The sequence below is a fragment of the Cryptotermes secundus genome, unplaced genomic scaffold (assembly GCF_002891405.2).
Source record: "Cryptotermes secundus unplaced genomic scaffold, Csec_1.0 scaffold47, whole genome shotgun sequence".
Taxonomy (NCBI): domain Eukaryota; kingdom Metazoa; phylum Arthropoda; class Insecta; order Blattodea; family Kalotermitidae; genus Cryptotermes; species Cryptotermes secundus.
This window is the reverse complement of record NW_019721002.1, coordinates 326,465-339,762: the sequence shown is the minus strand read 5'-3', so window position 1 is coordinate 339,762 and position 13,298 is coordinate 326,465. Positions and strand designations below refer to the sequence as shown.

General features: G+C 42.7%; 1 protein-coding gene across 7 annotated transcripts in view; it reads left to right on the top strand.

Moving 5' to 3' along the window:
• Positions 1-13,298, top strand: part of LOC111874401 (potassium voltage-gated channel protein Shaker) — a 352,375-nt gene that overhangs the window by 330,798 nt on the left and 8,279 nt on the right. The gene's annotated exons all lie outside the window — the stretch shown is intronic.

Here is a 13,298-nt window from a genome sequence, read left to right as displayed (position 1 = left end):
CGTGACGTTTCCATAAGACTCATGGAAACGAAGTGAAACAAAATCTGTGTTTTGTTTTTCTCTACGAGTTTTGTTTCCATAAACATTCGACTAGCCTTGCCGGAACGTGTTCAGGTCTCTGTGTACAGTGATCATTAGAATTGCCCAATCTGAGTGAAATCCAAATGGCTGGACGCGTAACCTAACCCCACAGATCTTTTCTCGACACGTTCTGTACTGAAACTGAGACTTTCCTAATGAAAATAGACAAGGTATACGTTGTGTTGGTTAAAGCACTATGGTACTAGCAGGAAAGTCGCGGGTTCCAATCCCGATTAGGCTATTGGATTTTTCAGTTGACCGAAACCTTCCAGCCGCACTATGGCCCTGGGGTCGACTCAACCTCTAACAGAAATGAGTACCAGGAATCCTCCTGGGGAGTAAAGGGCGGCCGGCGCGTAGGGCTGACAACCTCACCGCCATCTATGAGCCGATTGTCTAGAGAAAATGTGGGAGCCTCGACGTCTGACGGCCCTATGGGCCTCCATGGGCTGTTACAGGGATAGCTCTACCTTTTGCACGTTGTGCTGCTGGGGTCGAGATAGTTCAGTCATTATAGGGACTAGGCTACGAGCTGGATGATCGAGGAATCCAAATTCGATTCCCAGCAGGGCAAGCAGTGCTTGTCTTCGGCGCTGTTTCTTCGGCGCTGTTTCAAGACCCGACCGTGAGGCACACCCATCGCCATCCCACTGGATAGCGGGACCTCCTTTCTAGGAGATAAATGAAGCCGACCACTCACCTCCACCCAATATCCAGGTTTAGATTACGTGGAGCCATACCTCCACTCTCCCATGAGGCTTAATATCATAGTGCTTAATGAAGCGCAAAGAGAGTGCGGCATCACGCATTGCGCAGTTGTGTTTTACAGTTGCGTCACGGTAAGTTAGCGTGACGCTTGTTTTATCGCCCGCGCACGGACGTACAAAGTGACGCGGGGAACGCAACACACAGAGATACAAGTAAATTCACGTAGCCGGATGTGTCTGTTATACGAGGGGAGTCAGTAAATGGGTCACAGATGGTAGTAAAACAGCTGTAATGGTCGTAATAGGCTTCCTTTGTGTATCACTAGGTAGCAGCACAGTCCAGCTTCATGACAGGAGTGCATGCGCATTGTCAGAGGCTGGTTTCATTAGTCGAAATGGCGACCGTGCTTGAGGATTGTACTACCGAAGAGCAGCGTTCTGTTATGCTTTTTGTGGCCAGTAGGACTCAATACAAAGGATAGTCATAAAGAAATATTTCATGTTTACGGTGGGAAGTGTTTGTCGTGTAAAGCGGTTCACAAATGAGTCGATAATTTCATCAAGGACGTTCGAAAATCGCAGATGATGAAACGGAGGCGCGGAAGCGGCTGAAACAACAGTCAAAAGATTTCTCTGCTGCGGGTTTCGGCGCACTGGTAAAGCGATGGGTACACGTGTATCACTGTTGGTGGAGGATATGTCGAGAAATAAATGTTGTTCTTTTTCGGGTTATGATGTAACATTTTTCACGTTTTATGTCCGTTTGTGACGTATTTGCTGACTTTTCCTCGTCCCCACCCCAACTCACCAATCGCGCTTACTTCTCAAGGTTCCCTCCGGTGGAACGCGTAGCTCCCCGTTTTAGTTGCGTTCCAGCCGCATAACCCCGTCCCTACAGCTCGTTCCATTCATCATATCTGCAGGTCGCCTGCACGGTTTGCTTTTATGTGGAGAATTTTATAGGCGGCGAAGTTCTAATAGCAGAACTGGTGGATATTGGATAAAACTCGAAAACTTCCCAGCGCACCTCCTTGGTTGTTCATGAAGTGTACGAAATTTTCGATTCTGTAATCTTTAAATTAAGGCATGGGAGCCGCCACCATCTTTTTCGTCTCACATCGAACAGTGCAGTTAAATAAACTTCTCCTTAGAAATCCATCTCGTTCCGAGAGGAGCGTGTTCGCTGCTGTGGCAGAAAACCGTCCCTGTCGTCACTATGGCCACACCGCGTCACCTCGCCCCATACACATCATTTTTACGTCCTTGCGCCGACTCCAGATTACGTTCGTGTGACCTTGGCCCCAATTCGATGCATGCCGGTACTCGGGAACTTGACACACACTGTTTAACAATGCTTTATCAAACACTGTGAAAGCTAGAGCTCATGAAATACCTGGACCTGTCAAAGATTATGAAAATTGCGCTTTTTCGGTTGTTACGCAACGGTCAGCATCGCGGTTCGTACTGGTCACATAGTAATTTCAGGATAGTGAAATGCAGAAGGCAACGGTAGATATGGAGGAGACAGGAAATAAAAATAAAATGTTGGTGGTACAACCTCCTGAAGAACTTCCAATATGAAGACCAAGAAATATGTAAGAGGATAACATTAATATTCATCTTAAGGAGATATGGAATAATTAGAATGATCAAGTCAAGGAGGATGCGGTGGGCAGGGCATGTAGCACGAATGGGGGAGAAGCGGAATGCATACAGGATATTGGTGGGAAAGCCAGAAGGAAAGAGCCCACTGGGAAGACCAAGGCGTAGGTGGGTGGACAATATTACAATGGATCTTAGGGAGGTAGATGAGATGGTATGGATTGGATTGATCTGGCTCAGGATAGGGACCAGTGAAGGGCTCTTATGGACACAGAAATGAAACTTAGGGTTCCATAAAATGCTGGGAAGTTCTTGAGTAGCTGCACAATTGGCGGCTTCTCAAGAAGGGCTCAGCTCCATAAGTGATTGAGTGAGTGAGGATATTGGGGGAGGGGGGGTTATTATTAGCTGCTCTGGAACCCTGCTTTCTGCCAATTANTTGTAATGGAAACGCAGTGTATTTTCTTTGAGGCAGAAAGTGGATTTTTAAGCTTCCGAGGCTTGACCCAGAAACCGACACTCGGCGCGGTTCTCACGATCAGCATTCGCGTCCGTTCAATCCATATCTTGAGTGTTCTGCTGCCTTGTATTACGGCAGGCAAACGGGCCATTTTCTGTGGTTGTTGCGCTGTTTTGCCGCTAAACCTCCGCCTAGATCAGGTGTTGGCTGCTGATATGTCAGAAGTGGCATTACCGCACACAAGGAGAGGCCTTCGGTTTGATTGTAATGTTTATGTGAGAGCCATTGATGGAAGCTGGATACACAGCGCTCAGAGTGAGCGAGTAGTTCCTGCTGCATCATCCAGGGAGCAGCACTAAAGAGGGACCGTATTGAACGCTTTCTGGACCTCTCAACAGACCTCGCTTGGCGAAGGGGTGAAGCGGAGAACGGCATGAGATGCTTCACAAGATAAAGAGGAAAACGAAATTATTTTCTGACGTCATTATTTCAGAGTTAATTGGATCCCAACCTAGAAATCACGTTCCTGGCTAACATCTTAAGGTCTCTAGGGTACAGGTTGTCTAGTGGGTGGGAATTCAATCTTGCGCGTTTCCCAGCATCCGTTTACTTCCGTATTCTTTCACGTAAAAACCGATATTAAGCAAATGAGTCAATTAAGTTGCTACTACCGATTGATATATAGTGCTTAAGAAAATAATTCTCCCTCGCTTTTCCATGTGGTCGCCAAAAAAAAAACCTATCCATCTGTATGCCCTCCCAGACTCATTCTTCCCCACCGATTATGAGGGTGTCATGGGTTTTCTCAGTCCCTCCAAGCAAACGGCGGGGTAGTATCTCGCTTAGCCCACGGCCGCATCCTTCCAGATCCTTTCAATTTCATCCTAACAGCGTCGTAAAATCCACTCCAAAGAGGGATTCCATAGAAGAGATCTTTTTCAGGAACTAGCAAACATAAATTAGGCGTATTTTTCGAACCTGCAGGTTCATTATAAATGCCTGCCACTGTACCCTGTCCTGAGCCAGTTCAGTTCACTCCCTCTAACGCCATCTTTATTTAAATTTTAATATTATCCTTGCATCTGTACTGGATCCTCAAGTGGTCTTCTCTCTTCAGGTTTCCAATTTAAATTGTGTATTCACATCTTTTCATGCTTTTGTTTTAATGCTAGTGGGGTGGGACTGAGTCCCTTGTACTGCGGCCACTTCTGGCATATTGTACCAGCCTCAGATGACAGGTGAAGGTGATTGTGGAGCAGTTGGTGGAATGAATATTGGCAGGGGAAACCGAAGTACTCGGAGGAAACCTGCCCCAGCGCCACTTTGTCCACCACAAATTCCACTTGACCAGATCCGGAATCGAACCCGGGCCGCCGCGGTGCGAAGCCAGCGACTAACCTCTTGAGCTATGGCGCGGCTCTCTTTTCATGCATACTACATGCCTCACCAATCTCATCCTCTTTTTCGCTTGATAACACTAATAATTAGCGAAGTATTATAATTATGAAACAAGAAGACCAGCCCCGTCCTGGCGCTTCCTCCTGCTGATGACACCTAAAAGTTTTTCGCATAAATGTGGCCGATTTTATAACCTATGGTCAGAATCCCTCTTGTACTACATTTATTTAACCCCTTAAAAAGTGATAACTGTAGGTACCTTCTGCTTTAAAACAAAAAAGTTATCCGTAATTCCATCATAAAGAACAGCACTGACCAGTTGGTACTGTGATGTGTCTGAGGTAGAAATATGAAAGTCATAGGAGAATTTTACTAACATTTGTCGGGAGATTAACCGATAACAAAACCGAGGAAGCTCAGTCGATATAGCGACGTACTGCGAGCTGGACGACCAGGAATCGATTCCCGGCAGGGGAAAGAGATTTTCTCTTCCCCACGTCGTCCAGACCGACTCTGGGGCCCACCCAACCACCTATCCAATGGTTACCGTTGACTCTTTCCCCGGCGTTAAAGCGGCCGTGTCTTGATACTGAACATGCACATCCATCTAGCTCTGAGGTCAAGAATGGTGGATCTATATCTGCACTCCCCCATACATCTTCTTGGCGTCGTGCTTAATTAATTAAGCACAAGGACAGTTTTATTTTTTTGCCTTTAATAACCTTCATGGCATACCGCTGGTAATTTCGTGTAGTGCTTACAGCATTGCTCAGTCCACCCTCTGAACTCTCGTTGCAGGAAAGTCTACCCTCAAAGGGTTGCATGAGTACCATAGCTGATAATGTATTGTTACTTTATGAGCGCGAAATTCTTTAGTTTCTTATTGGTTTACATACCAGCAACATCTTCATTTGTTTTAGGAACAGCCCAGCCAAGTGAGACATTTCTGAGCCTCGTTCCTTACGTCTTATAACTAGATCACATGGAAATGTAATATTCAGTTTGGGAATCCTTTCATGTGTTGCTAACGTGTGACAGGTGTATTTCTTAAGCTTCCAGTATGGTAGAGATGTGAGTCATTCTTATTACGTATATTTCACCTTATAGAGGCCTGTCTGAGTCTTGTAATTTGATTATTAACCCTAAAAGTGCCAAGTGTCGAAGATTTCGACCTTCACAAAAATTATTATATTTGACAGCGTGTGACATCTGTTGGCATTTTCTCTCAACTACATAGTCAAGAAATCCAGTAAGGATATAGTTCGGTACCGACGGTTCTCCAACTGTTCGCCAAATCTGGTATGGTTATATCGCCCTCTGAAGGTTATAGTTCGTCTAAGTAAAAGTAAAGCTATCCCTGTAACAGGCCGTGGAGGCCCATAGGGTTGTGAGACGTTGAAGTTCCCACATTTTCTAGACAGTCGGCTCATAGATGGCGGCAAGGTTTTTAGCCCTACGCGCCGGCCGCCCGTTACCCCAAAGAATATTCCAAGAATATTCCTGGTACTCATTTCTGTTAGAGGCTGAGTCGACCCCACGGCTATAGTGCGGCTGGAAGCATTAGGTCAACTGGAAAAAAAAAAATCCAGTGACCTCATTGGGGCTTGAACCCGCGACTTCATGGCTTGTAGAATAGTGCCTCGATCTTGAAGATGGAGGCGATATGTTACTCCGAAACGTCGGACTGTCTCCGAAGTACACTGCAACACAGAAGACCGTACTCTTCATAGTTACCGCCGTGATAACCCATTCCTGCCTATTCCAATTTCCTTAACAATTCACGTTAATTAAGGTTGAATCTGAACTGATTCTTGGATTCAACCGGCGCTTCATACCAAACCATGCTGACATACAGCGCGAATGACGCATGTGTACAGGTTTGCGTCGTAATAAAATGGAGGTGAGTGGCGACGCCAAACTGTCTCTGAGATTGGATTACCTGGATGTTGCCATGACAACTGGATTCCGCTACTAAACCTAGTGTGAGGGCCTGTCTTTCTCCACGACCGTTTATGGCGCATGTTGATCTATCGCGTGGCAGAGTGGAAACAGCTCAGTTTATATAAGTGTTCCACGAAGACACGCCTTACATGCCCGTTGAAAATGAACCTAACGCATTGTCCCGAGAGTGTAGCACTCATCAGCCTTGAGTGTTCTTTTCCTTCTCGCTCTGTGCGAAATATCATGTTCTTTCTCTTAACTAGGTGGTATATATGATTTGTTTTCCTCTTGCTCCAATTTTGGAGCTTAGGGCTGATTTCTCACTTTCATTGATCATTTTTACAGACCGTAGGACTCCTTGGATGGGTGAACAGGTCGTCGCAAGGCCTCTACCTAAACACAGGAAAACACAAACAGAATACATGCATACACACAAAACATCCATGCCCTGTGTGGGATTCGAACGCACGATCGCGGCGTCCGAGCGAGCGAAGACAGCTCATGCCTTAGACCGCGCGGCTACCGTGACCGGCAGTGTATAAGAATAATATATAAGAATTCAGTTCGTACCTGACAGGAAACAGATCCGAACCCACGATCCCGGCTTCCGAGCGAGCGAAGACAGTTCATGCCTTACACCGCTCGGCTACTGTGACCGGCTGTATATGATTACCACTGTCCATGTAATCTGTCTTCTGTTTGCATTTAAAATGTGGGCGAATTACTTCTTGCGCAGGACGTTTAGTGATTGCCCCACCTGTCCCTGTTCTCATCGCCTTGTTGCCATAGATCGCTCCTTCTGCAATGAAAAACGAGCACTTTCATTTGTTACTTTTTCATATACACAATATCATCATCATCATCATCATCATCAGTAATCTGTCAGACGATAGGTCCACAGTCTCTTTCGAAACAGTTCCTCCGCTTAATGCGATCTAGAGCTTTCGCCTTCAAATGACAGTATCCTCTTCTGTCCCCAAGGTCATTCAGCATCTTCTTACGTCTTCTTCCTTGTCTTCTTGTCACTTCTATCCGCCCCTCTATCTTTCCTTCAGTAACTTCTTTTAGAAGGCAGTTTCTGCGTAAAACATGACCAATCCAATTAGCCTTCCGTTTTCTTATTTCGTGTAGGATATTCCTCTTCTCACTGACTCTAATTAACACTTCTTCATTTCTCACATAATCGGTCCAACTGATCTTCTCCATCCTTCTCCAACACCACATTTCGAAACTTTCCAGATGTTTCTGATCTACTGCCCTAAGTGTCCATGTTTCAGCCCCATACAGAGCTATGCTCCAAATGTAGCATTTCACTAGTTTCTTCCTCAAATTTAAGTCCAATTTGCTGGTAAAAAGATTCTTCTTCTTGCTAAATGCAGCTTTTGCCATGGCAATCCTGGATTTAATTTCACTAGTACACCTTCCATCATCTGTTAACAAGCTACCCAAATATTTAAAACATTTCACATTCTCCAGTTGTTTTTGGTCTATCTTTATTGTGACTGGGGTTGGTTGTCTCGAAATTTTCATTACTTTTGTTTTCTCCACATTCATTTCCATGCCATAGCACCTTCCAATTTCAATTAGTCTATCAATCATGCCCTGTAGCACAGTTTCTTCCTTAGCCATTAACACAAGGTCATCTGCATATTTCACAGTTTGAATAATTTGCCCTCCTACTTTGAAGTCACCGAGCCCATCCAGAGCTTCCTTGGTAAGGCATTCGCTGTACAAGTTGAACAGAATTGGTGATAAACAGCATCCTTGTCGAACTCCTCTTCCAATCTGCACACTTCCTGTCTCCCCCCTGTCCAGTCGTACTCTAACTTTCTGATCCATGTACAATTTGCTAATCAATCTTCTTTCATGCCAATCGATACCTGTTTCTTTCAGGATCTGCATTAATTTGGTCCAGTTTACCCGGTCAAATGCCTTCTGCCAGTCTATGAAGCAAACACACAGTTCTTCATCTATCTCCAAAGTTCGTTCCGCTATAATTCTCATCATCCCAATTGCATCCCTGGTTCCTTTTCCTCTTCTAAATCCAAACTGATCTTCTCCAAGTACATCCTCTATTTTCCTTTCAATTCTTCTTTTAAGTATCTTTGCTATTATCTTTGCTGTATGTGCAATAAGACTTATTGTGCGATGGTCGCTGCATTTTGTAGCTTTTGTCTTTTTCTTTAAGGCAATCATTGTAACTTCTGTAAAGTCCTTGGGCCACTCTCCACTTTCATATATGGTGTTCATTAGTTTTGTCAGTGTTTTCAAACCACCTTCTCCCAGTAACTTGAGCACATCTCCAGGTACATCATCATCTCCTGTAGCCTTTCCCTTCCTCATTTCCTTGATAGCTTTTTCCACCTCACTTTGTAAAATATATGGTCCTTTCTCGTCTGTATCTACTTCTTCTTCCGGTTCAACTTCTAAGGTTTCTGGCCGATTAGGTCGATCATATAGTTCTGAAATATAATTTTCCCAAATTTTCAGCACTTGCCTCTGATCTACTATTCTATTCCCCTGGGAGTCTTCGATGCCAACATTTTGAATCCCATGATTCTCTTTCCATCCTAGTTCTTTTGTCTTCATGTACATCAAATCATAACGGCCTGTTCTTTGAAATTCCATAATCTCATTACATATCTTCTCAAGATATTCCTTTTTGGCCCTGTCCGTGGCTCTTTTCAATTCATTCCTCAGTCTCCTGTATTTCCTCCTGCCTTCTTCATTGTTGACATTCTTCCATTTCCTTCGCTCCTCCATTTTACTCATCATCTCCTGTGTAACCCATGGTTTTCTTGCTATCTTCTCAACTTTACCTACCAAATCACTGATAGTATCTAACATGCATTCTTTTATATCGTTCCACTGCGCTTCAGCATTTCCGCTTTCACCTTCAATTGCACCGAGTTTCTCTTCTAGAGTCTCTTGCACGCTTTGTCTTTGAGCATATAAGTTCTCCAAATCCCATCTAAGTCTGCGCTTTTGAAATCCTATAATTTTCTTCAACCTGGTTCGGAACTTGGCAACCAGCAAGTTGTGGTCAGAGTCAATGTCTGCCCCAGGAAGCGTCTTCACATCCTTCACACTGTTTCTGAATCGATGTTTCACAAGGATGTAGTCCAGCTGATGCCTCTTCCAATCCCCAGGTGCCTTCCATGTGTAAATTCTTCTCTTTGGCTTCTTGAACCAAGTGTTGGTAACAATCAATCCATTTCGTTCACAAAAGTCAATAAGCATTTGACCCCTGTGATTCCGTCTTCCTAGTCCATGTGATCCAACAATATTCTGATATGGTTCATCTCCAACAATGCTATTCCAGTCTCCCAATATGATGCTGTTTGTGTCACCCCTTCCATCTTCCTGAAGAATTTCTTCAGTTGTGTCATACACTTTTTCCACTTCATCATCTTCATACTCTGATGTTGGCATGTACACTTGCATAATCAGTATATCTACTGGTTCCGCCTTTAACTTCAGAGCAATAATTCTGTCATACACAATATGTATGAGAAATATTGCGATTGTGAGATATATCGATCTCGATATTTCGATGGATTTGTATGTTTTCAGCCCCCTTGAATATGAAAAAGCAGGTTTCGGCCGAAATATTTACACAGCATGTACTTGTGTAATCATCAACCAACAGTGGGCCACTGAGGACCACTCGTAAGTGACAAAGCATTTGCAGTGTCATTGCACTATTTTTGTAACAGTGTAAACTGCACTATCTTCCATGATATCAGATACTTCTAAGTTGATAGTGTGGACAGCATATAGTACCAAGAGTGCTTCCAGCCAGTTCTTCATTAAGGTAATTTGTAGCCGCGTTTGGATTCCTCCCATCAGAGCGGCTCTTCCGTTCCCCCCAGTCCATCCACTGGTCTGTCTGTACATAAGGGAACTCCGTAATTTGCACGTATGAAACAACTGTAGTTTGATATTCAAGGATTTTACGAAACATTGAGATATTTCGGTTTTAATTTAGATCGGACAGGTTTAATGAACGCTTTACACAGAGAGAAAAATGTTTTGAATGAATGTTGAAAAGAAAACTAAGCACACATATACAGTACTTTCTTCATGAGTCATGAGGTTTTCTAAGTAATTAAGATTGACTCTGAGCATAAATTCCCGAATTTGCATGTGCAACAATCAACAATGGCCTCCTGAACATAGAATAAAGAAAAGAAAAACAGAAGACAGTCTTGATTATGATTGCATTTGATTTTATTTTAGTGTGTGTAATAACAGACTGCCTCAGTAGTCTAGTGGTCAGAGTTCTTGCCTACAGATCCAGAGGTCCTGGGCTCGATTCCCGCCACTGCCAGATTTTCTGAGTAATAGTGGGTCTGGAACGGTGTCCACTCAGCCTCGTTAAGATAATTGATAAGCTATTTCAAATAAATAGCGGCTCCGGTCTACAAAACCGATATTAACGGCCGTGGGGATCCATTACGCTGACCATGTGACACCCACTATCTGCAAAAATTGGCACTAACTTCGCCGACAAGTGGCGCTCGCTCGGCCAGTATAGTTCGCTTGTGGACTACAGGCCACAGAGTGTGTAATAGCAGTGAATAGTGGAATTTTAATGTTGGCTGCACGTGTAGTTTTCACGTATTGTCCATTTGAGTAACCACGAACTGAAAGTGGATACTTACATGTGAATTTAATGTTTATTTACAGTAAGGCAACACTTCAGCATAGCCCTACACACTTCATTTATAATTACTTCTTTTGAACGCCCCTGGTATGTGCACACAATCTTGTTTTATGTTTCCAGAATTCTCGAACACAGCTAAATCAGTTTTACTGTCCATTTTTCTATCTATTCTCAATATGACCCAGCCCATAAATGTCTGTTTTCATAGTTTTACTTTTTTCTGTGCTATCAAGTGAAGTTCTTTTTTGGTCATATTCAGCACCGATAAACAGAGTTGTCAGCCAAAGAAAGCTCCATCAAGAGTCTATTTTTGCTAAGCCCAGGGATCTTGTCCTAGCTCAAGTGGTTGGTTGTTGCCTTCTCATCCCAAAGGCATGTTTCAATCCGAGGATAGTCCGTGTTCAATTCGTAATGATCGAAGAGGCACTGGGGCAGGTTTCTCTCTAAATACTTTGGTTTTCCCCTTTTAGTTATCATTTCACCAGTGCTTCATACTCATGTGTCCTCAGAGGCTGATACACCATACTAAGTGAACCTGAGTTACACCCCACTTATACGAATAACTAAATTGTTAACTGCTAGTGTCCAGCACTTTTCATTAGCTGACAGCCAAGCATACTGGGTCAAGTGGGTAACGCTTCTGACCTGTATTTTCGAGGTGCCCAGTTCGAATCTCGGTTTGGACATCAGCTATCATGATTGAGGTTTCTTGTGGTTTTCCTTAGTCCCTCCAGGAAAATCCCTGTCACATTTTTTTAAAATTATTATAGTTATTCAGTCATTCAACAGTTTTTGGTCTGAGTTACTCTCAGCATCTTTAAATAAACAACAAACACAAATAATTATCTTATGAACCTTATTGTAACATTCTTCTTATGCAGGTAGGAACAGCGGTTTGTAAACTGTTTGTCAGCTTCACAGCGGCATGAAGGGTCTAATCCAGGATTATTTTTTGTTGAACCCTGATCTCAAAGATGAGGAAAAGGATGAAGACGTTGTGTGAATAATTTTGTAAAGTTGTCATTAATAATTTTGTTTTAAATTACAGTTAATTTTTTGAAAGCTAAATGAAGACATTGGTGGCTGGCATAATGAGGTAGATTCGGTATCAGTTGGTCTTCACAAGACAACAAGCTCTTCTTTTCTTTATCCTAATTTGTTGTCCTAAGAGACAGTGTTCATTTACACTATTATATGTAGCAAAATTGGGATCAGAGTTTCAGTAACTTCCTGGATACGTGGTATTTTCAATATGGATCTATATGCCTAAAGTCATAAACGTTCATTAATTAACAAAGGCGTTATAATCGTGAAATTCATTCATCTAACTTTATGAGGCTGACTCCTTGAGAAACTGGTAGTCACTCAACTAGTCAATAAATTCACCATCTCCTATGGAACATAAAGGTTCATTACTGTGTTCACAAGAGCCCGCCACTGGTCCCTGCCCTAAATCAATCAAATCTAGCCCATACCTTTATACCTTATTTCTTGAAGATACATTTTAGTGATATCCTCCCATAACTGCATCTTCAAAAACGTGTTGTCCCTTCATATTTTCCAACCAAAATTCTGAACACATTTCAGCTTGCTCCATATTATGCCATATGCGCCACCCATCTCATCCTCCTTCATTTGATCATCCTAATAATGTTTGATGAAAAGTAAATTGTGCAAGTTTATCCACCTCTTAGCATTACATTACATTACATTGCGTTGCATTCCATGGATCCAAAGTTAGTCAAAATGACTGTAGGATGTGGAATAGGTCATATAAATATAAAACATATGTATAGTCCCAATGGAGTTCTCACACAGGAGAAACAAAGAATACACAGTGACTACACACAAGGCTATTTAAAGATACATAAGTTATTTTCTAGACAATAGGTATTCATCAACAAAGTAGAATGAATGTCTATTTAAGTATCATTTCAGTGCTATTTTAAATCATGCCTTTTCATTCATAAGACCTTCGAGAGCAGATGGCAGGTTATTAAAAATTTTGATCCCAGCATAATATGCGCTTTTCTGAAAGCATGAGAGGTTAGCAGTTGGTTTATGAAGACAGTGTTTGTGTCTTATGTTAACACTGTGTATGTCCACATATATTACCCTCAGCACCCTGCTCTTCAGTACCTGCCATGGTTAAAATTATATTTTTGTACATTTTAGTATAACCATTTACATTTTTAAGTTGTAGATGGAAATACAGAAGATTTTCAACTGAGTGGTAGCAGCAATTGTACGAATTTAACCTGCCTTCAACTTTTTCACTGACAGCAAACCATCTTTGTTCAAGACTGTTGTTATTTGAAGTAGGGCTCTGAAGTTTTGTTTCGTGATAGACAAATATGCAATTTTAAGCTCATGCCATGCATAAAAACAAACTCACTGTAATGTTTAGTTATGTGTGAAGAAACAAAGAGACACACAAAAGAGA